This window comes from Rutilus rutilus (genome assembly GCF_951802725.1).
Source record: "Rutilus rutilus genome assembly, chromosome: 24".
Classification (NCBI taxonomy): Eukaryota; Metazoa; Chordata; class Actinopteri; order Cypriniformes; family Leuciscidae; genus Rutilus; species Rutilus rutilus.
This window is the reverse complement of record NC_140228.1, coordinates 16,269,154-16,294,602: the sequence shown is the minus strand read 5'-3', so window position 1 is coordinate 16,294,602 and position 25,449 is coordinate 16,269,154.

The following is a 25,449-nucleotide window of genomic DNA, read 5'->3' as shown; positions in this document are numbered from 1 at the left end:
AACAGTTCCTGTATAGACTGATCGGACTAAAACAGAAACTCATTTTTCTGTCTAAACAAGCTGTCACAGATCTGGAGTACGATGAACAAACCATTCAAAATGTGTTTTTAAGGACGATTTATCAGGGCATGGGTGCAAAGTACAACCAGTTTCGCACTGAATTGAAACCCCTACTTACAAACCGCCTGGTGACAGATGAGGCACTCCTGCGCCAAGTAACCCAGATAGCCAGTGACGAGAGCGAACGACAACGTCGGTTGGGGCAAGCTGCACGGCAGAGAGTGTCAAATGCCCTCAGCGCCCAGTGTGAGTCCAGCCGAGGTAAAGAGGTAGATTGTAGCAGACAACATGACCAAACTGAGACGATTCGTCGGTTGAGTGCACAAATTGAAGCTCTTACAAAGACTGTTGAATCACTTGCAAAGGCGAGAACGACAGAGGATCAGTGCAAAGTTGATTCCCAGCTGCAGCGAAGGCAACGCCGACGAATGTGTCCAAAATGTACTAACAAGGATGTCACCTCTTGCAGTCATTGCTTCGTGTGTGGTGAGGAAGGGCATCGTGCGGTGGGCTGTCTAAGAAGAGAAAAGGTGTCGGGAAACGATCAGCGGCCACTGTGGAGGGGCGACCAGTGACCGAGAAACCACAGTCCCAGCCTAAGGAGAAAGCAGCACGGATGGGTAGGTTCGTTGATCCACCAAACCAAAGACAAAGTCCCTGTGATCGAGTAGCCCAGCTCATTGGGAAGAAAGCCACTCTCAAGTGCCACATTCATGGGTTCGCAGTAACCGCTCTACTAGACACAGGAGCACAAGTTAGTATAATTGACTGCAATTGGAAGAGTAAATACTTACCGGATCAAGCCCTGCGACCACTGTCAGAAATAGTCAATGGGGGCAACGTCAATGTCTCAGCTGTTAATGGAGAACCATTGCCATTCGAGGGATGGGTAGAATTGACAGTGAACCTGCCTGGAAATAATGACCCAAGTATGGCTATTCAAGTACCATTCCTCGTGGGGAAGATGCCGTTAGAACGACCATTGCTGGGGTTTAATGTGGTCGAGGAGATAATAAGAGGAAAGAATGACACTGAACAGGGTCTATGTGCTTTTGCAGAACTCCTAAAGATGGCCCTTGACATCAAAGAGGAACAAGCTAATGCGATAGTGAGCTTCATTCAGGAACTACCCCATGTGAAGCTAGGAGCTATTGTCACAGTCGGCCCTAGAGATGTTGTTGTACCACCCGGTCAGGTGACTCATATGAAGTGTGAAGTTCCGGTTGGCTTGGAATGCACTGAGCCAGTAGTCTTGTTCGAGACCAGTGAGGAGAGTGCATTGTTAAATCAGCTAGACGTGGGAGAAGGTCTAATGGAACTAGAGGGGACAGACCGGCCTTATGTTAGGATTCCCCTGGGAAACCCTACTGCTTGTGAGGTTACGATCAAACGACATACACCTCTAGGGAGTATTCAGCCAATCTCAAGCATTATCGAAACGGAGCAGCAAGACACGGTAAACAGAGACGACTTACCAGTGAACAGCGGAGAAGAACCAGGTTCCCTAAAACATGAGAGCGCTCGCAGGGTAGACAGCTTGTGGCACCCGCCAGTCGATGTGAGTCATCTGGAAGATGAACAGCAGAAATTAGTCAAAGCCATGCTGTATGAAGAATCCAACGTGTTTACTCGCGGAGATGATGATATTGGGTGCATCCCGAGCTTACAGATGACGATTAATCTGAAGGACGACATCCCTGTTCAGCGAGCTTATGCCTCCATCCCGAAACCCCTATATAAAGAGGTGAAGGAATACGTTCAGGATTTACTGGCTCGAGGGTGGGTAGTCAAGTCAAAGTCTCCTTACGCAGCCCCGGTGGTGTGTGTTAGGAAGAAAGATGGCACGCTGAGACTGTGCATAGACTACAGGTTGTTGAACCAGAAGACAGTTCCAGACCGACATCCACTTCCCCGGATCCAGGACCTCATTGACACCCTGGGAGGCTACCGATGGTTTTCAATCCTGGATCAGGGGAAGGCCTACCATCAAGGATTCATGGCGGAGGGATATCGGCACCTTACGGCATTCACAACTCCTTGGGGCCTATATGAGTGGGTGCGCATACCCTTCGGATTGGCGAATGCACCAGCGGCGTTCCAGAGGAGTATGGAGGGAATGCTGGACTCCTTGAGAGATGAGTTATGTATCCCGTATCTCGATGACATACTTTGCTTTGGCAAAACGTTCAGTGACCATGTTCAGGGATTAAGGAGAGTCCTCAGGGTACTGCGGAGTCATGGAGTAAAGTTGAGACCAGCAAAGTGCGAACTCTTCAAGAGAGAGGTCAGGTATGTGGGGAGACTAGTTTCGGAGGACGGTATCCGTATCGACCCAAAAGATCTAGAAGCAGTCACCTCTCTGAAAGACCAGAAGCCCACTACTGTCGGGGAGTTGCGGCGATTGTTGGGGTTCCTCAGTTACTACCGTACTTTTATCCAGGACTTTTCACGAATTGCGAAACCACTGTACGAACTCCTTCAGTACCGGGGATCAGTAGCCTCTGGAGAGCAGAATAAGTTGAGTAAAGCTGAGAAGAGAGGGAACCAGTTACCATCTCGCACGAAAGTAGAGTGGACAAGTATGCACCAATGTGTGTTGGAAAGACTCATTGAGGCTCTAACTACTCCTCCGATACTCGCTTACCCAAACTTCGAACTCCCATTTGTGCTCCATACAGACGCGTCCGAACATGGGCTCGGGGCTGTGCTGTACCAACAGCAAGAGGGAAGGCTCAGAGTTATTGGGTATGGATCCAGAACCTTGACCCCCGCCGAGAAAAGTTACAGACTCCACTCCGGAAAGCTGGAGTTCCTGGCACTTAAATGGGCTGTCTGCGAGAAGTTCCGCGATTATCTGTTCTATGCGCCACACTTTACAGTCTTGACAGACAACAACCCATTGACGTATGTCCTCAGAACGGCTAAACTCAATGCTGTTGGACATAGGTGGGTAGGAGAATTGGCGGACTTCAGATTTGACATTCGTTACAGACCAGGCAAAATGAATGCGGATGCAGATATGCTCTCTCGTTGTCCCCTTGACATCACTAAGTTTATGACCGCATGTACCGAAGTTATCACAGAGGAGGTGGTCAGGGCTACATGGGAAGGAAGTCGGGCTGACCAAGAGAATGAAGTTGCCTGGGTTGCGGCTCTGAATGCACGTTTAGAGAATGCAGAGTACCAGTTTGAAGGGAGTCTCATATCACTTGATCGTTCTGAATTGAAAACCGCCCAACGGGAAGATCCTGTTGTTGGGAAGGTGATCGAATTAAAGGAGAGTGGTGGAGAACTGACATCTGAGATGACGAAAACTGCTAAGGGAGGCCTAAAAAGACTGTTGTATGAGTGGAGAAAACTTTATCTTGAAGAGGGACTGCTCTATCGTAAGACCAACCACAGAGCTCAACTTGTTCTTCCAGCTAAGTTTAAGCAGTTGGCATTGAAACAGTTGCACAACGACATGGGTCATGTAGGGACAGAACGAGTTCTAGACTTAGCAAGGAGGAGATTCTACTGGCCTTTTATGAAGAAGGAGATCGAGCACTATGTCACCCAGCAGTGCCGATGCGTGAAACAAAAGAAACCTGTGGTGCAGATCAGAGCTCCGATGGGGAGTCTTACCTCAAGTTGTCCACTGGATCTAGTGTCCATTGATTATTTGCACCTGGAGCGAAGTCGGGGTGGATATGAATATATTCTGGTGCTGGTGGACCATTTCACCAGATTTGCCCAGGCGTACCCGACCAGAGATAAGTCTGGAAGGACGGCGGCTGAGAGGATATTTAACGACTTTATCCCGAGATTCGGCTACCCTTGCCGACTTCATCACGACCAAGGCCGTGAATTCGAGAATCATCTCTTCGCGACTTTGCAGCGGTTAACAGGTGTCAGTAACTCCAGAACGACGCCTTATCACCCACAAGCAAACCCGGCAGAACGGTTTAATCGCACCTTGTTACAGATGTTGAGGACGCTGGAAGAGAAGGAAAAGGATCGATGGAAAGACCACCTCCCGAAGGTTGTGCACGCTTATAATTGCACTAAGCATGAATCGACGGGGTACTCTCCATTCTTCCTCCTGTATGGACGTCATCCGCGTTTGCCCGTTGACTTGTTGTTTGGTCTGAGAGCAGAGGAAGACCAATACTCACCTCAGGATTATGCAGAGAAGTGGGCACAACGGATGGCTGAAGCGTATAAACTAGCCTCGGACAACAGCAAGCAAGCGAGCGCACGGAACAAGAAATACTATGACCGGCATCTTCGAGGTGTTGTGCTGCAGCCAGGAGATCGAGTTCTGGTCCGTAACTTAAGTGAACGGGGCGGGCCTGGAAAACTAAGATCATACTGGGAGAGAACAGTGCACGTGGTCAAAGAGAGGATAGGTGATGGACCAGTCTATCAAGTGTACCCTGAGTCTAGTGGAGGTGAAAATCCAGCAGTGATACGTACCTTGCATCGGAACCTGCTCCATCTGGTTAATGACCTACCTGTAGACCCACCACCTCTTGGAGCAAATGACTCGTGTAGACCTAAGGGAAGAAAACAGAGGTTGTTAAGATCAGCAAGGGAACCTGAAGGAGCAAATTCAAGTGATTCATGTTCAAATGACAGCGATGCTCCGAGAGCTTACTACTGGTTGCGGTCCTCTGAACAGCAGAGATCTAAGCAGAGAAGGACTATACCTGACACTTACGAAAGAGGAGGTTGGAGACGGGGAAGTGGTGAGGATGGACCTGCGAGATATGGAGAGATTGCTCGAGGGGTAGAGGAAGAATACTTACCTGAGCCAGTGACAACTCACTCCTTGACTGACTTACCTGCTGCACCAGAATCTGATGGGATGAATGATGAGATGGGAGAGATGGTACCTAGTGAGGAAGAAAGACAAATGGTTAGTCCAATGGGAGATGCTGCAGGAGATGGATATGTCAGAAGATCTAGCAGAGAACGAAAGCCCACACGGGTCTTCACTTACCCCTCATTGGGTCAGCCTAATTATGAACTGCCTACGGAGATAGGGGCTGCTCAACTTATGCAGGCACAGCAGTTACCGTATTATTCTGGGGTACAGGGGCCAGTATATGTAACTTGTGCTCACATCCCACCTACACTGCCTTATCAGATAGGGTCCTATCCTACTTTACAATCTTATGCTGCCCTTAGTGGATACTAGAGAATTAGTACCTAAAAGAAAACGGGTTAAAACACACACACATATACATTGCGCATTGACACAGAGGTCTTTAAATTGTTTACAATGTGAGGAGAATGTTTGTGTTATTGAGAAAGATGTTTAAGATTTAAAAGGGTCAGTGTTGTTTGGAGCCATTTCTTTTGTCGGGGAGAGTGTGACACCCTGTATGTATAGTCACAGGAATAATTATTTTCTTTTGATGTGTTTGATTTATTTTATTATTTTGATGATATTGTTTCAACTACTGTGAGTATGCTCAGAGACAATTTGGTATGCTGTACTGTTGGTGCGTAATACCCTCAGCGGACATTAGGGGGAGACCATGTGCTGAGCGGAGAGTTTGAGGGTAACTTTGAGTCGCGTAGCAGAAGACGCCATTACAAGAGCGACTCGTGGCTAACAACAGCACAACTGTCTGTGTCTCTTTGTTTTAATCAAACAGGTGGGTGAAGTCAATCACAATGGATGATATAACATGAAACAATGTGTTGATAATGTGTGTACACTGTTTTAAGAGGGTTATATACATTTCCTGAGTAGTTAAGACGTCGAATAGAGATGGTGATATGTTTATGAAAATGACGGTGCATTCGCGGTTGTGCCGCGGCCGGCCTTGTATTAATATAATTTAATCTGAATGGTTTAAGGCTCCAACACACTGAATCCCTATAAAGGTAACGTAATATTTATAATGTTAATAGTGTTATAATTGTGTAGAAAGAGCGATGTTTTGAACAATCGCCTGGGTTTAAAGATTGAAGTATATGTAATTGTTTAATATTATACTTATATAATATTTGCATACAAGATTGGTTATTGTTGATATTTGTATTTTATAATATGTTTTATTGATCTTTTGATTAAGTATAGCCTGAGTACTGTATTTAGGAATTAAGTTTAAATGGTTATAGGATCTAACCTATGGTTCGCTCTACTATTTAGTTAAACAGTATGTACTATGACACCTTTTGCTCAGACTATAGAGACGGTAATACATTGAGATGTATGGGTTACAGAGAAAGTATTAAGTTAACTGAGGAAAATACTAATTGAGTGTAAGAAGAAAGACTCAAGACACAAGAGTGATGTGACATGTTATTGGTGTTTTGTTTGAGTGAGTCACATGTATGGTGACAAGATATTGTGATTTGATTATACAATACATATAATATTGAATTATTGTAATAAACATTACAAGAGCGACTCGTGGCTAACAACAGCACAACTGTCTGTGTCTCTTTGTTTTAATCAAACAGAACATTTACTGCAGTACCGCCAGCCGGACGGCGGGCGTGCTACACAGGCGCGCTTGTTCTAAAGCGGATTCCTATTATAACGGCGGATTTGCCAGGCGCACGACAGGAGCGGTTCAAGGCCGAGGAGACCGACGTTCTCGTCAGGGACGTTGGGGATGGAGAAACACACCCAAATTAACTTCGGTTAAACAGGCGTATGATAATTTGGGTAAATGTGTAAGCTAGATGTATGCTTTTATAATGTCTATCTATCTATCTATCTATCGTAATAATGTATGATTTGCAAAAATGATAACTGCTGCGTCTGTGTGTAGATGAGAGAATCAAAGTGTATGCGCGTTGTGCACACGCTACATTGATTAAGGCCAAGCATGCGCCCTTAAAATAGCATATAATAACATGCGCAACGCGCCACTGACTTTAAAACTTTTTTTTTATCGGTCAGTGGCGCAATTGTTTTCTAAACCTGTAAAATAGCATGAGGGAACGTTTGCGCCGGAACACGCCTCCTCTTTGCGCTGAACCGCCCCGGGGAGCGCAAGTGTATTTCTTAGTTAACCGACGTGCGTCTGTGGAGGGAAAAGTCCGCTTTGCGCGGGTGCAAAATAGGAATGATACATGCGTCGGTGTACAAAGTCAATTGCGCTGGGTGCAAGATAGGGCCTTTTATGTCCTTAGGCAAAATTAAATCATCTTGGGATGTAACACTCACCAATGAAATCATGGTGAACAAAACCACAGAATTTGATTACACATTAGAGGCGTTACTACCGGTAAATAGATTACTGAATGAGCTTTTGATTGATTTGATTGAGTGAATAATTCAAATCGTGTCATTCCTGAATTCAGCATTTTGGAATGAATTAGTTGATTCATTCTGTCTCATAAAGAAACTTCTTTTGTTCCTGAATTATTCAGCATTTTTGAACAAATTGGTTGAGTGAAGATTCAATGACTCGCTCATAGAGTTTGAGTGTGAAATTTGCATAATCTCTGAGTAGTACTTCTTTTGAATAATTACTTTGTGAGCGTTAAAAAAGTATGTATATATATATTATATTATATATTATATATTATATATATATTATTATATATATTATATAGGGGTGTAACGATATTCGAACCGAACCGAAAAACCGCGATACACCACCCACGATACGAATCGCGATACTCTCATGGCATACCGAACACGCCCGCCCCGCCCCCTGCTGTCCCGGCTCATTGGACCTCATGTCTTATGTGTACACAACGAATACAGCGTTGCCTAACCACCATTAACCACATTTAATCGCAATAAGCTCAGTGTTTTGTTACATTCGATAATAAGCAAGGTGTAATCTTTCAAATTCTGTCTATTTGATCACGAAATTCAAACATTAAATGTTGTTTTGGCGCTCTTTGATGTGGCGTGACAGATCACCGTACTAGGCTCCTCATTTAAAGCGGCAGCGCGGAACGCGAGTAATCGCGGAGCGCGATTCTCTTCCTCAGTTACAGAATAAACATGAATGGACACCTGAAGGTATGTTGAAAGATACAGTATACTTACTGAAAGGCATCATAACTTGTGTAATCGCTCAGTCAGTGTTTCAACAGCGGAAATACGTGTTACCTTAACAGCTTCCACGCTCCGAACCGTGGTTGGGAGCGAGCTGGTCTCAACATAATAACTTGGCTCGTGGCAGGTAACTTGCCAATAGTGGTCCGGGCTAACAGAGCCGAAGCACAAAACAGTCAAGTGTCGGATGGTTGCAGCAATGAACTCGGGCTTTATTACTCACAGTGCAGTGGTACACATTGACGGGCATAAAAGGCACTTTTATGCTAGCATTCAACTGGAAATTATCGACTGCGTCACTACTACATTCGCACCGTAAACCTTTTTCCGCTATGCTTTTTGTTTTACACTACGGAAACCCAAAAAGCTCACTTCGTCACACATACGCGTTTCTTTTTGTCAACAGCAGCCAGAGGGAGGCAGAGATTGCAACACTACCCCCACTCTGGAGAATGATTAAACCTTTAACATATCTCCAGCATCATTACACTGTACACAGGGAAATATTAATTAGACAGTCATAATACAAACATCCCCAACCATGACCCGTATTTCCCACAGTCCTTGAAGGACCCTCCTCCAGTGGAAAGTTAAGGTGAAGAGGCAACGTCCATTAAAGCATCTTGCATACTCCTTCGCATGTAAGCAAATGTCCTAGGCAATGTAGACATGACACTTTTACATTCCCTGAGAAAAATGGGACTATTACTTTAACCACTCAACCCAAAGTTAGCGCAAAATTACCCAGGGGTGCAGGATTTCAAGTGCAAAACTGAAGCAAAATATTCTGTTAAACTAAGTTCTTAGCAGTAAACATACCCAGGATGCTATAACAAAACTATGTAGCCCATTAGTATCCAAATTACCGACTGTTGATAGTAAACAATTATATTAAGCCCAAACTATCTTCACATTTTTAAACAACATAAACAAGTTACTTTTGTAATGATACAATACTGGAACTCTTTTGTTTTGACAACACATGAACTCTTTTTACTGGAACTCTTTTCCTCTGAGGGGGGCAGCGATCCGCCTACACCCAACCTCAGGCAGATGTGCTCAATAACCAATCCAGTCACCAAACATGTCAGGAGCTCTGCGGACCCTCCGGGGTTGACGCCGAGGGGTGGAGTTCAAAACAGGGCGAGCAGCTTGTCCCCTTGCCTCATGCTGGGTCCCAGCCTCAATTAGTGAAGGCTCAGCGGGGTGGCAAGGGAGCTGGCTGCTGCTCGGTGAAGCTGCCGATGATGGTGGTAAAGAGAAAAGACCCGGAAGGGAACCCACCACAGGGTCCTCTGCCTCTGGTGATTCGCCCCAAAGGTCAAGGGGGCTAATAATGATTTCTGAAGAGCTGGGGTCTGACAACGGGGGTGGCGCCTCCACTGGTGCCCACGTTTCAGCCTCCTGAAAGACCCAGTCATTGTCAAGTGTTGTCCTGGAATGGAAAGCTTTAAGTTTGTCGTGATGAACGACTTTCATCTTTGTCCTCGGGCCCCTTTTAATCCGATAGACCAAATCGTCCAGTACACCAACGACGAAGTATGGGCCCTCGTAGGAAGGCAGGAACTTTCGCACTTTATTCTGTACTCTCTTTGTGCCTTTGACCAAGAGCCATACTGCATCACCGACTTTGTGTTGGACTCTGCAAACATTTTTATCGTACTGTCGTTTAGCACGCTCCACAGATTTTCCCAGCGCCTCTCGGGCCAACTGGTGAGATAGCTCGAGCCGTTTCCTGAGCTGTACAACATAAGATGGAGGGGTAGTAGTGTTGTCTGGGTCAGGTGGCAGCCCAGCAACAAGATCCACTGGCTCTGTAATTTCCCGTCCGAACAACATCATATTAGGCGTCAGGCCCGTGGAGCTGTGTTTAGTAGCGCGGTAAGCCATGACTGCATATGGTGTCATAATGTCCCAGTCCCAATGACATCGTTCCGCAGTGATGGCTATGATTTTCTGCAGGGTGGCATTGAAACGCTCTACTTGGCCATCTGACTGTGGGCGAAACGGCGTGGTCCGCGTCTTGTCGATTCCCAGCAGCTCACACATTTCCTGGAACACAGCCGACTCGAAATTGGTACCTTGGTCGCTATGTAGGCACTGTGGAGCTCCGTACCTACACACCCACTCGGAAACAATCTTTTCAGCCACTGTCGTTGCTTGTTCGTTGGGAACAGGATAGGCTTCCACCCATTTGCTAAAGTAGTCCTGTACTACTATTATGTAGCGGTTGTGCCTTTCAGTTTCATTTAATGGTCCCATTAAATCAACTGCGATCCGTTCAAAGGGGGCACCAACTCGCACTGTGCCCATGGCGGCTTGAGGTGTTTTCCTGGGGCGGGCTTTCGCTGCACAGCTGGTGCAAGTACGGCACCACAGGGTGACGTCATCTCTCATATTGTACCAGTAGTACCGGGCCTTGAGACGTGCGAGGGTCCTTTCTCCTCCAAAATGGCCACCGACTGGGCCATCATGCAATTGTTCTGTCACTGAGACGCGGTACTCTTGAGGCAGCAGGATCTGTGGATAGAACACCCTTCCATCCGTACAGTAAAACTTCCTTAACAAAACTCCGTCTTTCTGGTAGAGCCTTTTCCACTGTGACCAGTAGGCTTTGGTGGCAGGGCTGTAGGGTGCTATGTCAACCCAGGATGGCCTGCCCATCCCTTTGTCCATCCACTTCCTTACTGGTGCTATATCTGGGTCAGCTTCTTGGGCACTGATTAGCTCCTCCCTGGTCCAACCACTGAACAGGTTGGTTTGGGCTGGCTCACTGACCCTGTAGACACCTGGACGGAACGAAGAGGCAGCTGGGTTGTCACTGACAGCTTCCACTACCCCCACTGGAAGATACTTAGGCTCGACTGCAGGGCTGCCTTCATAGCTACCTTTGGGCACCACTACCCCCACTGGAGGTTGCTCTGCAGGAGTTTCTCCAGCATCCTCTGCAGCTGGACTCTCTGCCATGTTGCACTGAATCCCTTTGTGCTGAAGCTGGTTATGAAGGCTAGGCTCTGGCACTGTGCATGGGCAGGACATCCCGCAGGGTCTTCTGGAGAGCGCGTCTGCATTTTGGTGGTGTCTCCCTGGACGATGGATCACCTGGAAGTCGTACTCTGCCAGTTTTTCCAGCCAGCGAGCGAGTTGGCCCTCGGGCTCCCTCATCCGAGTCAACCAACGCAGGCTGCTGTGGTCAGTCCGTATGATGAATGATCTCCCTAGCAGGTACTGCCGGAAATGAGAGGTGAATTCGACAGCTGCCAGAAGTTCTCGTCTGGTGGTGCAATAGTTTTGCTCAGTGGCTGACAATCTCCTGCTCCCATAAGCGAGTACTCTCTCCACACCTTCTTGCACTTGGGAGAGGACTGCTCCAACTCCCCAGTCACTGGCATCCGTGTCGAGGAGTAACTGGCCACTGTCGAGGGGATAACCCAACACGGGTGCTGACGTCAGATGGCTTTTCAGCTGTTCAAACGCCTCCTGGCATTCGTCCGTCCAGTTAAAACGTGCATACTTTTTGGTCAGTTCATGGAGGGGCTTGGCAACGGAGGCGAAATCTTTAACGAAACGTCGGTAATACGATGCCAGGCCGATAAACTGACGCACTTCAGATACGTTTTGGGGTGCGGGCCACCCAGCCACTTTTTGGATCTTTTGGGGGTCGGTGGCGACACCTTTGGCGGAGACAATGTGCCCCAAGTAAGCCACTTGCTCTCGGAACAGGACACACTTTGACGGTTTAAGTTTCAGGTTGGCTGCGCGTAGTCTGTCAAACACTTGACTCAGCCGCTCCAACATTTCAGTTCCGTCCCGCCCCAGGACAATGATGTCGTCGAGGTAGACCAAACAGGTCTCCCACTGCAGCCCCACCAGGACACGGTCCATGAGCCTCTGGAACGTGGCCGGCGCGTTGCACAGTCCGAAAGGCATCACGTTCCATTCAAACAGGCCCTTACGGGTGCAGAAAGCAGCAGCTTTTCGGGCTCTCGGCGTCATCTCCACCTGCCAGTACCCTGATGTTAAATCCAGCGTGCTGAAGTACCTGGCAGTGGACAGTGTGTCTAAGGTGTCCTGGATGCGGGGCAGTGGATAAGCATCCTTTATGGTTCTCTCGTTTAGGGGCCTGTAGTCGACACATAACCGCAAGGTCTCGTCCTTCTTTCTGACCATAATGATTGGTGCAGCCCAGCTGCTGTTGCTGGGTTGGGCCACACCAGTGTCCAGGCTCTGCTGCACCTGCTGGTCTGCTGCAGTTTGTTTGTCTCTAGCCATCCTGCGTGGTTGCTGTTTCACAGGTGGACCCGGGGTGGTGAGGATATCATGCTGCACGAGTCCCGTACGGCCCAGGTCAGTGGGCCCAGAGGAAAAGACATCACTGTAAGACCGTAGCAGGCGGGCCAACCTCTCCTGGTCGCCCTTGGACAGACTACCACAGCTCTCGTTATACAGGACCTGCAGGTGGGTCGGTAAAGAAGCACAGACAGAGTCAGTAGGTTCAAGGGCCGGTGGGGCCAAGGGTGGCTGGGGCTCCACCTTCCCCAACACCGTGGCTGGCTGTAGAATCCCCGCCACAGCACCTCTCTTCAAGGTGACAGGTAGGGCACCAGGGTTAAAGACTCTGATGGGCACATTGGTTGACCGCTGCGCCTGTACGACGATGTGAGCCACAAGAACATGGTGCTTTTCTATGAAACCCTTGGTTGGGCTCAGCATCAGGTCTCCCTCAGTAGCATAGCGCAGATGGGCGGTGCCAGGCACTACATACTCACACCCAGACTCCAACACTGTTGTGCGGGCCACTCTGACAATGTGCACCCGGGACTGATGGCTTGGGTTAAAACGAGGTACCTTTTCACCGAAGAGGGTTATCTCACGGCGACCATAGTCCAGCTGGGCACTTGTCTGATGGAGGAAAGGGTGCCCCAGAATTACCTCTGTGTTCTCTGTTGTGTCGGCAATAATAAAGTTCACATTGGTAGCTCTGCTCCCAACTTGTACTGGTAGGTTGACTTCCCCCAGCACTGCCAAACCACTGGGGCCGATACCCTGCAGGACCTGTGCGACAGATGGCTCCACTGGGGTTCTGGACTCTGTGGGAATGGAGTTAAAGACATGGAGGGGCAACACATTCCTCCTAGCACCAGAGTCAAGCAGAGCACACATTTCCAATTCATATATCCATATTTTAACACACATGTCATCTTCCTGACTCGCAGTACAGGTGACCACTTTACCTGTGTCGGGTGCTGTGTTCTTATTGACTGTCCAGCCTTGCTGTCTGGGTCGACGGGGGGAAGGGCAGTTCCTCTGGATATGCCCCAGACCGGAGCAGTTATGGCATTGGACATCCCCCATAGGCATTTTGACATTTGTGTCTCTCTTCTGGCGCCGCTGCTGATTAAATCTTGGAGCCCTCTCTGGCGAGTCGATGGAACAAACAGCTACCCCCACTGGCTCCACGCAAGCTGGCCTGCTGCTATTCTCACGTACTGTGGCGGCCCTGGCTCTCTGATTTACGAAACCACGTTGGCCAGGCTGCATGAACTGTGTGACCGTTCTGGCGGCCCTCTTGGTAGTCTCGTAGCTGTGTGCAATGTCATACGCTCTGGATAGGGTGCGCGGCTGCTTCTCCAGTAGTTTTTGCACCACTTCAGGGTCGGCCAGGGCGTTGGTGAAAACCTCCACACTGATGGCGTCCTGCTCCAGCTCTGTACGGTCAGCATACACAATGGACACTTTCTCGTATATGTCATCCCTTAATAGGTGTAAGGCTTCGTTTTGCCCCCTAACTCTCTGTCTCAGTTCAATGCCGATGGCTGCCGCATGGTCAGAGCGCGGCCCGTAGGCGGTCTCTATTTCAGTCACAATCCGCCGGTAGCTCCAGCGGTCAGATCTGGGGTTTTTATGGACGATAGCTCCAGCTGCGCCAGTCAGGCTGAATCTCAGTTGAACCGCCATTGTCATTTCTGACCAATGGTTTGCCCTCGCACAGCTTTCAAATCGGTGAATAAAGTCTTTCCAGGAGCCCGTTCCATCGAAATGGCCTGGCTTTAATATTGGAATTCTCTCTTTATGCCCATAATACTCATCATCACTAGTGTCCATTATTTCAACATCTGGCTCTTTGTGTGATATACGTGGCGCCGACTTGGCCCTTTGCACAGCTGACTGACCATATTGATATCGATCACAGTGTGAGGCATAGTCATCTTCATAGCTTATTACTCTACTACGTTCCACGGGCCGGGGCATGCAGGGTGGAAAAGGTGTCGAAGTGAACTGGGAGAGCAATGCGTGGGCCGGGGAAAATGGGTTTTGTGCCGTACAGCTCATGGAAGTGAACGGGTTAGCTAGCTGGTTTGCACTGCGAAGGGCAAACGTTGGAGTGGGGCTATTTTTCAAACTGTACGATGGAGCTGCAGCTGAGCTGGATGTCACACGTTTTGAACAGTCACATGTTTGCTGATAAAAGTATGTGGACTCACCATCTGTTTTATCCTGAGGTTCCACGGGCATTAGGAACGGGTTAGTCAACCGTGATGACGGTGGTGTGGGGGGCGAAGCTAGGTTGAATGACGGCATCCGGCCGTAAACAATCGCGCCGTCCGCGGCTAACGTTCGTTCTGTGCCAGCCGCGAAAGGGTTGGTGCTGTCGGCATATCGGCCGTCTCCGTGATTAACTGAGTCCACATTAATGTCTCTTATATCCGTTAAAAACGGGTTGGTGCTTACATTTGGGGTTTCCATCTCAACAGACCTCGTAGTCCTAGCGCTAGCATTAGCTCGAGCCCCGAGCGCCGTCATTCCGCGCCCGATGAACCTTTTTTTTTTTTTTTTTTTTTTTTTTTGCTTGTTAGATCCCGGACGAAGCCCCCAGTGTTACCTTAACAGCTTCCACGCTCCGAACCGTGGTTGGGAGCGAGCTGGTCTCAACATAATAACTTGGCTCGTGGCAGGTAACTTGCCAATAGTGGTCCGGGCTAACAGAGCCGAAGCACAAAACAGTCAAGTGTCGGATGGTTGCAGCAATGAACTCGGGCTTTATTACTCACAGTGCAGTGGTACACATTGACGGGCATAAAAGGCACTTTTATGCTAGCATTCAACTGGAAATTATCGACTGCGTCACTACTACATTCGCACCATAAACCTTTTTCCGCTATGCTTTTTGTTTTACACTACGGAAACCCAAAAAGCTCACTTCGTCACACATACGCGTTTCTTTTTGTCAACAGCAGCCAGAGGGAGGCAGAGATTGCAACATACGTCAATAAAACGCTTAGTTTTTCACATAGCTTTATTTACCTCAGGCAAGTCATTCAGTGTCCACAGCTTGTTGGTTTGCTAAGGAAATTAACTCTTTCACTAAATAAATGCACTATATTAGCCTATATATTATATTTTACTTAACCTGTAATGACATCTTGATTATTTAATGTATGTTTAAAATATCTGTCATGAAAATGACAGCAACTGTGTAAATGATTATATTTCAATAATAAATTAGAGTAAAAATGTTAATGTAAAAACTGCCTTATGTGCAGTTTACATGTTTTCATACAATTTGTTACTTGAGTGTTGATTATTATTATATCTAAAAATAAATAGCAACTGAATTTAGGCTAAAAGTCTAGGCTCTGTTGTTAAGCTTTAATGTTATAGTAATGTGCAAGTATGGGCTCCTACTTTACAGCATTAGCAGATAATTTTTTTTATCCTTGCGAAATGTTTACTTGTAATTGAATTAATTTAAAGACAAGGGCACAATTTGTTAATTAAAGCACTGTTTAAAAAAAAAGAAGAAGCAATTTTAGCTTTCTAAACCCCCCACTCCACCTAAATGAACCGAACCGAACCGAACCGAGACGTCAAAACCGTGGGACGTACCGAACCGTCAGTTTTGTGTATCGTTATTATATTATATATTATATATATCATTGTAATCCAGATATACTACATTCATTATGTTGACCTACCAGTGCCAATTGTGTTCCTTTACTGCCATTAACAAACCCTTTCATGTGGCCTCACTTTAGAATCTCGCTGGAAGTAGGAGGTCATTCTGGTCATTCTTTTCAGTACTTTTTTTCGCCTAATAGTAGGGAAGCATATTGAGCAAAATACAGTGGCGTAGCGTGGTGAACGTGATTTCACCAAGTACCACATGTTCCTGGATCAACATCTTTGTTGATCCTGGAACAACTTTCCAATCAACCAATCAGATTTGAGGGACAAGTTTACAGTTTATGTCAAGTTTAGGCTTAGAACCAGGGTGAGGTGCTTCAACATCAGTGTTATTCACCTATCATTTCCCTCTGATTTTAGGGAAAAGTTATGGGTAGGGTTAGGTTTAGGGGTAGGGATAGGGTAAGGACTACATTTTGGGACAGGAATGTTATTCCAGGATCAACAAAATATGTTGATCCAGGAACATGTCTTACTTGGCAAAATCTCAAGGCTGTTTGACTGCTATATCAACGTTCTCAGAACGCTGCAAATTTGAGGACTGGAACTAACTTTTGGATGTGTGGTTGGAAAATGCTATCCACTTGCCAGCATACAAAAGCATATAAGATCAGAGCTAATTGAACAGGGCACTGAAATTTAACCACAAACCTTCAAGGACCTGTCCTCTAAATACCATTAAGATCCCACTCCCCTTAAATGTAGCACAGCCATTGAATGCTGATGCAATTACAAGCTTTCTGTAAGATCCAATTGCAAATGGGATGTTTACCAGAATACTGGTAAAACGCTCAAGGGAAGGTAAATGTGTACTTTCTATGGAAATAAATAATTTTATGTTAAAGAACTGTAACGCTGCATTGATTTCCCCCTTTTTTGTATAGATGGTCCCTTATTACATTGTGGGTCATAAAACTTTTGACGTGAAACCAGCATAAGCTAGACCAAACATGCTTGAATTAAGAGCAACTGTGAGAGCAAAAGGAGAACTATCACAGCGTGTATGGACCTACTGTGAAGGAATGAGTCATTAATTAAGCAGAATCATACTCCACAAAATTTGAGAGAGAGAGAGAGAGAGAGAGAGAGAGAGAGATGTGGCTGGCACTGTAATTGGAGTTCCAGTTCATAGGAGCTGATATATTATTTTTGAAAGTGCAAATGCTAACTCTAATGAAGCTTTTTACAAAGCCCTTTTGATAAAGTGCTGATGATAAGAAGAGCTTGGCTGAAAAGTGCATTGTACTGTAGCCTACATTTGAAATTATCTTTGGGTGACATTGCCTGGTTTCTTTGCCTCAGTTGTGTTCTCTCAGGAACTATTCCACCTTGCTCTTGCATGTAAAACAGATGCAGAAGGGGCTGGTCATCCATCCTGCAGCAGGCAGTCTCCCATCGAGCTGTTCTCCTCTCCAGGTGAACGATATAGCGGAGCTGATAGTGCCTCAGACACAGTCAAGGACTCTGCTGGCCTTGCACTTATCTCAAGTTGCTATTCAAGAGAAGTGCTCGTGTGCAGTGATACACATAGAACAAAGAGAAGAGTCGACCAGGTCAAAAGCATATAACATTCAGGAAATATAAAAATGTTGAGAGTAAGTGTTCAATGATAAATATTTTTAAATAGTTATTTTTAATATTTTTATAATAACTATATGAAAAGTAAGTTACTTTTATGTTACTTACAGTCAGCTGACTAAGACTCTCCTTCAGAGTGGGAGGGCTATGTTTACACCATGTCCTAACCAGACGCGATGCGACAAAATCAATCAAAACCCACAGCCAATCAGAACAGCGTGTGGGTGGGCTCTCGCGACAAGTGAACAGCACCAAAGAGTTATCTTGACAGCACTCACAAGAAAACGGATAAGTACCTAATCAAAATCACAAATATTACACCATTTAAACATGATAAAATACATACTGAGTTACTAAAACAATCTTTGTGAAAGAATACACTTGTTTGTACACAGTTTGAACATTCTTGTTTTCATTTGTTTAATTTCAAGATCTGAGGTGGTTAGTTCAAAAACTCTGATTAACATGGAAAAGATACCTTTTATCGCTGCGTTGCATCGCATCGCGTGTAGTTAAGACACGGTGTTAGGGATGCAAGGTTTTTTATGTATTATATTGTGTGATATATATAACGTGTTATAATATTATTGTGTTATTATATATATAACTTTTCTGCAACTTTTTCTTTGTTACCTTCCTGAGACTCTTCTCCAGAGTGGAAGTACTTGGCTTGCAGGTTTGTTTATATTGTCACGGTTATGGACTCTTATTTTGATATTCTGTTTTGTTTCCTTTAGTTCCTGTTTCCCTGCTCTGTTTAGTTTTGTTTCCCTGGGTTTCCGATTATGTTTTTATTTGTTTCTGTAGTTACTGCTGTGTCTCGTCTAGTTCTCCGTTTATGTATACTCCCTGTTTGGTTATGTCCTTTGTCGGTTATCATCGTAATTTAGTGTGTATTTACCCTGTGTATTCTACTGGTTAATTAAAGACTTCTTAAATGTTGTATGTGCGTCAAGCATCTTGAATTGCGACAACACAACATTTTACAGGATAACATCCCTCAAAACAAGTAAAAAGAAGAAACATGGACTTCCTGTCCCGTCCGTCTGTTTGGATACTCCGGTCCTGTCTGGAGATCTTCCTCCTCCAATGTTCCCGTCTGACTTCCTGGTTCCATCCAGTCCCCTGGATCCATCGTCTCCACTGGTGTCGTCCAGATCCTGTGCAACTCTCTGTCTCTGCCTCGGGCTTCCCGATCCCCAGCTCATTACGGTGTTATGAATTACCCAGCTTCACCTCAGTTCTCCAGGCCCATGTCGCCGCCTCAGCCTGTACCCATGTACCAGCAGCTCCACTTTGGGCTTCCAGGCCTCTCAGCTTCGCCTGGGTCTCTATCGCTCATATCAGCGTCAAGGATTGCGAAAACACAACACGTTACATATATATTATTTATATGTTGTTTTCTATTGATTATTTTTAGTGCATTTTAGTAAGTAACATTAACATAATAAATACTGTAAAAAAAAAAAAAAAGCCTATTGCTTATTGTTGGTCAATGCATTTAATAATGTTAAAGATTTTATTGTAAAGTGTTAACGAATTCTGCCAGTGTTAAGTGTTTCTTTTTTTCATTGGTGGATTGTCAGGTATTTAAGCTTTCATATTCTGTGAATTCTTTGAGTGAGACTTGAATGTCGTTCAATCAGTGCCAACTTGAATAAGCACTGGCATTTTGTGACTATTCTGAGGTATCAATCTATATAGTGTGGCTCAGAAAAAGACCCAGAAGCCTGCTTCATATCTGTGCTGATGGATGCCTCTAAACCAGAGACAAATGAAAGGATGACTTGTGTTTTAATGTGCAGAGATATATGGGAGCTCTGGGAGAGCGAGAGACGGAGACAAAGCAGCAGTCTTCTTGAAGGCAATGTCACCATGGTTAATGCACATTAGTACGCCAACCGACAAAGCCTCTGACATTCATTGATAAGGCACAGATGCCTGTGGGAAACTGATGGAATGTGAATGTGTCTAAAATTGAACCAAGGGTTATGGCGTGTATCTTGGCAGAAAAACTTTTTCCTCATCTTGAGTGAAGGACACAGTCAACCCACCCATAGTAACGCCTCCTACTAAAAGTATTGGCTGAATTACTGTGGCAGGACGAAAGTCAGAAGCGTCATGCAAACTCAAAATGGCATATTTTTGAGCCAAGTGGATTTTTAATGTAACTTCTGCAAAAAGTATTTATTTATTCATTTATTTAAAAAAAGTCTTTAACACAGTGTGTCAGACTCATTCTCAAGTTTAATCGCACCTTCAACAGATTACTTGTTTAAAACAGAAAATATATATAATTTATTGTCATTTGAAACTTGTGTTAATTTTACATTTACATTGATGTCTTTTCAGATGCTTTTTCATTCACAGTACATTTGCTTTTCAAGGTATAATACACACCTGCCGAAGCCATGCATTAAATTTTAATATACAAATATAAGAGTCATTTTCTCTGAATCCCAAAAAAACTTCCACACTGGTGAGCTAACTTTTTTAGCTCCCTTTCTTGCATGTCCCTTTCTCAGGATTCACCTTCTAGATCCAGTGCTCTCGCACCAGATCCAGAAACCTGCTCTGTGGCTTCTTTCGAGGGGATTGCCACAGGAGTTAAGGCAGACGTTTTCAGTGAGTTTGCCTCCTCCATTAACCCACAATCAAGGGGCTGGTTGAGCTCATGACCCACTCCACAGTTAGACTAGTGTAGACTGGTTGGCAGAGAAAAAAAGAGGAAGTTGCTCCAAGTAGACTCAATGAGTGTTTCATTTCATTTTAATTTTTCATTTATTCATTATTATATAGCACAGTTTAATGCAACACGAGTTACCCAAAGTGTTTCAAAGAACAAAAATCAATACATAGAGATAAAAATTCATAGAACCACATAAAACAGACACAGGCGCACTCGAAACCCCATCATGAGCATTCTCACATTGCGTTTAACAAATGTGCTTTTAGCCTAAATTTGAAAGTAGTTAGTGATTTGGCTGATCTAATAGAGACGGGGAGATCTTTCCAAAGTTTTGGACCCACTCGTGAGAAAGCTCTGTCACCTTTATGTTTATTTTTTCTCCTGCAGTGCTGACACATAGAAGATGTTGATTCTCTGATCTTAAGGATCTGGGGGGAGTATACTGTATGTTGACAACATGTTGGACATGTACAAAGTTGCCTGAAAAACAAGTATTAGAATCTTATGCATAATTCTATGCCGTACAGGCAGCCATTTCAATGAGATTAAACAGAGTAACAGAGTCATATTTTTTGGCAGACTTGATCATCCTAGCCACTGTGTTTTGGACAAGTGGGTTGTTGTGATGACCTGCTAGTGTTTCCTGGCAGGTCATCGACACTCCCCCTCATGAGCTTTCTGTTTCTCCCCGGTCTCCATGCTGAGGTGTCGTGATCATGGGCGACACTGTATTCGGCTCGTTTAGTAACCTCTACTGCTTTGAATTACTCAAATGTGGAGGGACTGCATGAGCATGAATATGAGAAGATGCCCCGGGTTGAAAAGGTGCTCACAAGCTATCTTTCCCCTGGCATCTTCTCTGAAGTCTCCAGTCTTGCCCTCTAAACCATGTCAGATGACATCTATACTGGTGGGCAAGGTCTATGGAGGTCTAGTGGGCACACTATGGCAGTGTTGCAGGCTTAGCAGGCTGAACTCCTGAAGCACCTAGATCAAGGGGAGGGACTGTCACAGAGCCATAGATCTCACCTTCTGTGCCACCAAACCATTGCCAGTGCCATTGGCTGTTCCATGGATGCAATGGTCACTGAGGAGAAGCATCTGTGGTTTAACCTCTTGGGGATAAAGGAGAAGGAGAAATCCTGAACCACAATTACTGTAGCATCCTACTCTCTTGTCTGTTGCCCCCTCCAGTACCATTGAGTATGGAGGTGAGATTTGGCTTTATAGTCCTAAAGGATTAGGCGAGTTATGGAGTAGAAGTGGACTTGGTCAGTGGCAGTGCAGATCATTACTACCGTGTTTGCACGCTTCTTGTAGGTTCATCAGGAATGGACAATTGACAAAGAAAGAGTGGACTATCTTATCTGTCACCCTCCAGCACAATGAGTCTGGAGGCAATAGTGCAGACATAGTTAAAGGTATTTTAGCATGCTTCCTGTAGGTATCACCAAGAAGTGGATATTAATCAGAAGAGAAGAGTGAACTTTGTCATCATTAGCATCCCACTTTCTCAGCTGTAGCCCCCTTCAGCAAGATAGGTCTGGAGGTGATAGTGCAGATGTAGCTGGAGTTAGCACACTTCTTGTAGCTTTGATCAGGAAGGGTGATTATTCAGAAGAGAAGAGTGGACTTTGTTGCCATTAGCATCCCACTTTCTTAACTCTAGCCCCCTCCAGCAAGATATGTCTGCAGACGCGGCTAGAAATGTTAACACTTCCTGAAGGCTCTCTAGGAATGTGTATTGGCAGAGTAGATGAGTGGACTTTATCGTTATTATCGTCCCACTACTTATCTGTCACTCCCTCTAGCACAGTAAGTCTGGAGACGATGGTGTAGACATATGATTTGTATATATATATATATATTATGTCAGCACATTCCTTAGGGGACCTGTTAATCAGTCAGAGAGCTCCCTAGAGGATCAGAAGTAGAGGTTATTCAGTTGGTGATGCTCAAGGAAGGACAGTTGTTGGAGAAGTGGTGGGCTTTTTGCAATTGATCCCCTTTGTATCTCTGTCGGCTCCCTGCAGCTTTAGCAGTGGTAGTGTAGACTGGAAATATGTCGCCATGCTTCCCCAGTGGTCCTCTGGAAGGTTTTTCCCAGCTGGATCTCCTGGAGGTGAAGGCGTTCCCATAGCGTCAGCAACTGACGCAGCATCTCGTTCCCTTCTCAGGGAACCGAGTTACATACATAACCCAGAGATGATTATATTAGATTATTTTGATATAGGTCTCTATTTGAACATTGTATTTTCACACTTTGATAACAAACTTCAAACTTCCCCCCATTATTTTTCCCTGCTTTATCTCATCAAGCACACCAAGCTAGGCAGGAGTCCAGGACTGTCACCGGTGCCCCTTAGAAAATAAATAATAAATAAATAAAAAATGCCAGAATGATTCGTTATTGCAACACAATCTAATGACAATTTGTAACTATTTTATGTTTTGGTGAATGGGTGGCGAATTCATATGAATTTGTACAATCTTGTTTGTACGTTTTCGTACGATCTACTTATGCCCCAGTGAGGGTTATGTTTATGTATGTTATATAAAAACGTTAGATATTGTACAATTCACAATGTATGAATGAATATGAAATAGCCACCTCGTAAAATACTTATGTTTCCTTTGAGATCGGGTTGGTTATTGATGGAATAAGTTTTCAAGCACTTTCTAAATAGGAAAAGGATCCCCTCTTTACATGGATACCCTGAAGGTGAACTAGGTCAAAATGGAGCCAAGGATTGAACATGTTTTTCCTCTTGCGCAGAGAGCATGGAGTTCAAGGAGGAAAAGACATAAACAGGTTGTTTGTTTACAGATAAAGATTCTAATTACAAACCAAGCACTCTGAAGACAGCATGCTAATCATGCCTTCCTATTCCCCAGTGAGTTCGGCTGGTGCTATAATGCAGTGTTTTGGCATCCGTGGTAATTTCCTGGCTCTGAGAAGTCATTACCCAGTTGTCAACAAAACCACCTGGTACCACGCAACACAATGGACACGCCCAGTACCGTATATTTCCACCATCTCTCCTGCATTTTCAATGGGACTTTTCTCTTTAAATAAACACACACCAGTCTCTTGACTTTATCAGATCAGTGGCTGAAGCTGATAACAATTGCATGCACTTTTCTGCTTATCAGTTGTTGAATGAATGTGTTTTCTCTTAAGCATTTTACATTGATGTATTACTAGAGTGCTTAAGTACTTTGTTAGTATCCACTGATCAATTATACAAGGCCGATATGGTCTCGTAATGGGCTGTATAGTGTCTGACTGAGTACGATTTTGGCGACTGACGTAACTTAACATAACTTAACATTTAAGGCTCTGGGCTGCTTAACAAAAGGATGGATTGAGGTAGGTGAGGAGAAAGATTTAGTGAGACTATCGTCCTGCTCTATCGTTCCTCTGTTTATCTAACTAACTATCTATCTATCTGTCTATCTGTCTATCTATCTATCTATCTATCTATCTATCTATCTATCTATCTATCTAGTAAAAAAATTGGGTAACACTTTAGTTTAGAGTCCTTGTTACATGTACATAGTAATAACAGTAAATTCAAATTTATCTTATCTATAATTTACCTTACTATACAGTACATTTTTTATCAGTAATGTACATTAATGTGTTTCATGTTAAATTTTGTATTATTTGGTAATGTTTATTGCATTATGTTTGTGTATGATCCTGTGTACAGTCTATATACACATATTGAACATGTTTTATGAACAAGGTCGCTTGATTCATCGTGTGGCTTGCTATTGTGCCACCTTCATTATTGTCGTGGTTATCTGTATTTTAAGGTAAAAATGCTAATTTTAGTTGTTAAAGTAGTATATATATAAAAATTTAAGTTTAAAAAACGGATTTAAGTTTAAATATTTATTATTACAACATTTTGCAGATGTGTTTATTCAATGTAATTTCTAGTATATTATGATTGTACCTGGAGCAATCTGAGGTTAGGTACAAACATAATTTTATTTAATTTTTTTACAGAACAAGTATTTTAAAAATTAAATACAATTGTAATTGTGCAAGCGCATTTGTACTCTATATGTAAAACTTAGCTATGCATTCTAGGGTTAAAATGTTCTTTCGAGTAGTAAAATTCTAAAGTTTTACATAGAGAGTGATCCAATTTTCCTTCTTCCCAATTTCTTCCCATGCAAACGCACGCACGCACACACACACACACACACACACACACACACACACTGAGTTTAGCTGGAGGGCAGTATGCATGAAACCTCCACCATCTGGCCTGCCAGGTTCTCTGCCAGGGAAGATTCTTTTAGTTTCACTAACCACCTTGACCATCTTTTTCACAACCATAATCAATCATTTCTGACTTTTATAGTTGGGGTTCTGCAGCCCCTTCTTACTACTATGCTTTCATGAGGTATTCCACTGCTCTCTAAGTTAAACTGATCAGCATTATTTCATGTCATGCGTGCTTGTTGAAGATTTGGGCCTTATTCATGAAACACAAGCAGAATACATTTCTGTGTAAATTGTAAGTAAAACAATTTGTATATAACTTGCCCCATTTAATTTAATGTGACAATTTACATACGAATGGATTTACAGATAATTTTGTGTTCTGCTTGTGTTTCATGAATAATGCCCATTATTTAGAACTGTCTTTCAAATTCAATTTCCTGATGTTACTCTGCACTTCAATATTTTCAGAATACATTCAAATCTGAAAGCCTTAACTAATTTTATTTGCAAAACTTTCCAGGCAATTACTATACTGATGTTTAATTCACACAATAATAATAATAATAATAATAATAATAATAATAATAATAATACATTATTACAAAAGGCAAAGGGGAAAAAACGCTGTATTACCAGTATATGAGATCTGGAAGATTGGTGAAGGCCATTTTGGGATAAATTATTGAGCTGCCACATATTGCCGAATGTGCACTGTGCTCATTACAAATGCATGTATCCATATGTCAGGCAGTTCTAATGTAAGTTTTATTAACAGAACTAGAAAGAGTTCAGTCACTCATTTGTTTTAATTAGCAAATTATATTTCTGATATTTAGATAGTGTGTGCTTTGACTTTTAAAGGGTTAGTTCAGCCAAAAAATGAAATTTCTGTCAGTAATTACT